Below are 5,308 nucleotides of genomic sequence, written 5' to 3'. Positions count from 1 at the left end.
TCAAAAATAGTGAGTCCAGAAGTCGGTTTTAATAAGCCCTCCAGGTAATTCTAACGCAAGCGAACATCTGAGACCCATTCATTGGTTTAGATTGTGGCGAAGGGGTCACTGAGTCTGTGAGTCACAGTGATGATCCCTAAAGTGTTTTACAGTTTTCCAATCGCTTTTACACCTATCACGCCATGCTAGCCTCACTTCAGTCCTACCAGGCTATGAGTTTCCTGACTCTGTTCTGTCCTTTTTCCCATTCCAACCACTCATTTTCATGTGTATCCTGGAAGAGCCCAAGTTGTTAAGAATTTACTTCAGTCAGGCAGCTACTTTCTAAACTAGGCAGCTCCGTTTTTAGAAGATAGGAATTTAGGATGGGCTGGGAATGCAGAACCACCCTCTACATCCACTACACGGTATCAGGCACAACGCAGAAAAACAAAGCTTTACTGGTACTCTGCTGTTAGTATTTTCAATGGTGAGGGAAAGACAGAATGCCAGTGAAGAACGAGGCAGGACCAGATAGAACCAGTGGGAGCAGATTCCCCTGGTGCCGAATGTCAGGCAGAATAGTCTACTGCCCTCTACCAGACTCCTGGCTAGCCCTAGAGAAATGCAGGGACCCCTACCAATTGAATCGTGTCTCATTTCTCTCCTAGGTCGAAGTTGGCCTTAACTTTGATTTTTTTTTTTTTTTTTTTTTAATTATCAGACACACATAGCACGATGGTCAAATTTCCTATTTGTGGCCATATTTAGCGAGGTGTAATGCAGGTCAATAAAAAGGAGCCCTGTGTTTAATGAAATCAGCTAATGCCATACGTTCCATTTGGGAGAAGCAATGTAGCATGGTGGTTAAGAGCTTAGACTCTGTGGCCAGACTGGTTGAAGGCAAATCCTGGCTCTGCTCTCCGCTCACATGTGACTGGGGGCCAGTTATCTAGCCCCTTTATGCCCCAGTTTCCTGATTTGGAAGTGAGGATAATGACAGTACTTATCTTATAGGGTGTTGGGTAGTAAATGTAAAGCATTTAGACATTGCCTGGCGCAGAGTGAGGGCCATGGCTATCATCAGAGAGGTCATCCAGTTTCCAAAGCGTTACACATTCCACTCCAATGGTTCTAACCTTGGGAGTTCAAATGCTTCTCACCCAGTCCAACTTTCTCTGTGTTCATACTCATAGAACAAATACACTACTGCCAAAGAAATATGGGTGGGAGGTCTGTGTAGAGACCTGTGTTACATACAACTGCCAGTTTGAAGCCGATGGCGAATTTTCAGTAGCCAGAGTAAATTCTTGAGTACCTAAGATAAACAGAACTTGAAAGGAGTTGGATTGAGATTCTTTTGAAAGGATGGATCATTCTTGTGCTCTAGGCTTCTTTGGAAAAATATAGGCACATAGGATGTCTTGATGTTCAAGAGAAGACAAAAATGTGCAGATTTGCGATGTAGGAGATTATGTTTGGTATGCAAGAGTAGATTTTCCATTTTTCTTTGACACCGCTGCTTAATTACAAATAATAGATAACATGGTGTCTCAGGAAGAACGCGGGTCTTGGTGTTAGACTGTCCATGTGAGAATTCCAGTTCTGTTACTCCCTGTGTATTCTTGGGCAACCAACTCACTTAACCTCTCTCACCCTTGGTTTTGTCATCTATAAACAGGCGCTAATAAGATCTATTCCCACCTGGTTATCCTAAGGATTAAAAATAGATAATGCACGTGAAAACATTCAATACATAGATGTTCTCAGTAAACCTGAATAAAACAAAAATAATTAACAGATTTATCTAAGCCCCCAGTCTGCCGCATGAAAAAAAGAATTATCTCACTAAGCTTAATGCTTTTTGTGAAAGGAAATCCCAGTAAGGCTAATGGGGGCGGGGGGGGGGGGTCTCCTGGTAGTATCGTATAGGCTAAACCAGTAAATATATAAACAAGAAGGATAAAGATCAGGGTTATGGAACCCTGCTCCCATGTCAACAGCCAGCTCAATTATCTTGATAAACTGATGAAGCTTTAACTATAGAGGATAAGGTGCCAAGATCAACAGGTAAGCATAGAGTAAGGTTTTTCTTTTCTTTTTCCAAAAGGCTACTCTTTTTGCCATTAGCAAGGGGCTTGCAGATTATCCAAGAAAATTCTGTTTCCTACTCCATAGGAATTCTTTAAAAAACATTTTAAACATCAAATGGGTAATACTTGTCAGCTGTTTTCAGCTTTAACACATAAGAAGAGCACTTAGCTTAGGAAGTAAAAGTACTCTCTACTGAGACCAGATATAATAATTTTCATCACTGTATTTCGATACCAACATCATTATAAATATTCCTTTGTTAATGTAATTTTCCTCTCTTCCTTTTAGAGATTTCCACTGCCACTCAATGCTCCCCTGAAAAAAAATTGGGTTCCGTTGGGTTAGGAGAAGTAAACTATGCAAATAATCGTCAGGGAGATTGGCTGGATCGCCGAAGACGTCACAATCCCACCACCTAAATACAGGCTTTTTATTGGCTGTTCTAAGAGGCAGACGGACCGGGCAGGCTCTGTCTGCATCTCTTGTGAGTTGGAGAGAGCTCTGAGTCTATACCAAATTTTATTGGTTTTTTTTTCTTAAAATGTACTCAGAATCATTATCTACATATTGTTACATTCTCCGTGTTATTCCATATGGAAATATGTCTTAAGCAAATATTTTAAGTGACTACTTCCCATTCTATCAAGTGACTATATCGTAGTTTACTTAACCGCTATCTATCTTATTCTGGGATACTTAGTTGTTTCCATTTTTTTTTTTTTTTTGCCTTTAGAGATAAAACTGTAATTACTATTTTCATTCAAAATTGTATATGTTCTTTCCTCCATAGCATAGAGTCTCTGATCCCTAACTGGCTGTTTTAAAAGAGTAGAACCAAACACATTGCCACTCTGCGACCCTGTCTCTCACAGCATCCCCAAAACCTGCATGGGAGATCCCAATGTTCAGCTCATTCCCTGGATTTGTCAATCTCTTAATCTGTGTTACAAAAAGGTGGAAGTTCCTACATCTCATTTTCAGGTAGGATGCATATTCTTCATTCTGGGTGCTTGTTGCTCTGTAGTAATGAGAGGAAAGTCGCAATAATCATGACTATGAACAGAGGAGGTTTGTGAAGTGTAAACTTAAACCCTGATTGTACTGCTCTGGGTGAACGCCTGGGACTGGTAAAATGGCTGCCTTGTGTCCCTTTCCATCTCTGTAGGGAATCCATACAAACCTCTGCACGAGCTGTTACTTAAAGCTGAAAAGGCCAGCCCTTAAAAAAAAATAATGATAAAAATGACAGAAGAGAAAAAAGGGAAAAAGAGAAAATATCAGCTTTGGTCAAAGAGAATCAGTTTATTATTTTACACCTGAAGATAGATATCTATGGCAGTTACATCGATTATTCTACGTGGTACTTTTAGATATGATAATAAGAGCAAGGAGTTACCATTGAAAGAGAACTCAGGTGTTTGGGCGTTTTGCTAGGAACCTTGCGAACGCTGTCTTCTTAATCCCCACAACAGCTCTGCAAGGTAAATGTTATTCCCACTGTACAGATAAGGAAACAGGCTCAGGGAGATTCTCGCACTTTCATAGGCCTGAAATCTGCCCCCTGCTCTGTCCGACTCTTACCGTAAAAAAGCGTCATAGCTCACCCTTCACAGCCCTAATTTTCTGAGCCACTCCTGTGGTAAAGAATTTACCAGTGAGTACCAGTCCACTGTTAAATATATCTGCATTCACTCAAAGAAATTTATGAAACACATTTCATGTACAAAGGCTTTACAAGATGCTCATGGAAGATAGAGAACAATAAAAGACACTGGCCTCGGCCTTTGGACTTAAAGTCCAGTTGGGGAAATAAAAGGCACAAACAAAACGTGAAACAACAAAAGATTGAAATGGTGCTGTCTGTCAGCATTCCGGGGGGGGGGGGGGGGTGGAGATGATTAATTAAGTACCTGAGCAAAGGGGAGAGAGAGGTCTCTACAAGGGATTGAAAAGAACTCTGAGGTAGAGGTATCTACACACATTTATCCATATCATGGGTGTTAAAAGAATACAGGGGCACCTGAGTGGCTCAGTCGGTTAAGCATCCGACTTCGGCTCAGGTCATGATCTCACAGTTTGTGGGTTCAAGCCCCACATCAGGCTCTATGCTGACAGCTCAGAGCCTGGAGCCTGCTTTAGATTCTGTGTCTCCTCTCTCTGCCCCTCCCCTGCGTGCGCTCTGTCTGTTCTCTCTCAAAAACAAACATTAAAAAAATTTTTTTAAAGAATACAATGTTACTTTATGATGATTCATTCGGAAATCTTGAAGTAGGTAAAAACTATATAACTCATCTTGAAAATAGAATCATTCAATATTTGGATCTCTTTAGTTTTACATCTGCATGTTATAGAGTTTTTATGGCATCGTAGTGATGGGAAAAACATTTTTGTCTTTTCATTCTCGGAGACCATAGGCTAGTGATTCCCAAAAAGTATGGTGCATTGGGGCGCCTGGGTGGCTCAGTTGGGTAAGCGGTGGACTTCGGCTCAGGTCACGATCTGGCGATCTCACGGTTTAAGGGTTCCAGCCCCCCATTGGTCTCAGCTGTCAGTACAGACGCCAATCAGATCCTCTCTGTTCTGCCCCTCCCCTGCTCGTGTTCTCTCTCTCTCTCTCTAAAATAAATAAACATTTAAAAAAAAAATCTTAAAAAAAAAAAAAAAGTATGGTCCATGGATTACCAGCGACAGAAAACACCTCGGAATTTAGTTATGTACGCAGCTCCCCAGGCCCTACACCACATGGACGGAGACAAAATTTCCAGGGGTGTGGAGCTTGAAACGTGCACTTGAAACAAGGCTCTGGGGTGATTCTTACGCACATTGAAGTTTGAGAACCACTGATGTAGGGCAAGACTTGGTGGGTCACATGTATTATAATTTTTAATTCAATAAACATGTAGATCTATTTCAAATCGGAAAATCTGGAACGCTTCACGAATCTGTGCGTCATCCTTGCGCAGGGGCCGCGTGAATCTTCCCTGTATCGTTTCAATTGTAGTCTCTGTGCTGCCAAAGCGAGCGCAGTTGATCACATTTTTTGATAGATTTGTGAATTCATAATATCTGCTGTTTATTGAGCGCTTACTATTTGCCTGTCAAAAACTCTCATTTAGGCTAAAGACAAACTTTGTAGGTGAGTTCGTAACCTCCGTTTCACAGATGGGAAACTGAGGCTCAAAGAGAATGAGAACTTGGCCAAGGTCACCTGACTAGGAAGAGCTAGCCCAACCGG

The 5,308-nt window shown here is 41.4% G+C and overlaps 1 non-coding gene across 1 annotated transcript; it reads right to left on the bottom strand.

Moving 5' to 3' along the window:
- Positions 1 to 4,991: 4,991 nt before the first annotated feature.
- LOC122212557 lies at positions 4,992 to 5,098 on the bottom strand. Its single transcript, XR_006199224.1, has one exon. It is a non-coding gene; the product is annotated as a U6 spliceosomal RNA (small nuclear RNA).
- Between the last annotated feature and the right edge of the window lie 210 nt (positions 5,099 to 5,308).

Source organism: Panthera leo, chromosome F3, assembly GCF_018350215.1.
Source record: "Panthera leo isolate Ple1 chromosome F3, P.leo_Ple1_pat1.1, whole genome shotgun sequence".
In the NCBI taxonomy this organism is placed as follows: Eukaryota; Metazoa; Chordata; class Mammalia; order Carnivora; family Felidae; genus Panthera; species Panthera leo.
Note: the sequence above shows the minus strand (reverse complement) of the source record. Positions and strands in the feature narration are given on the sequence as shown.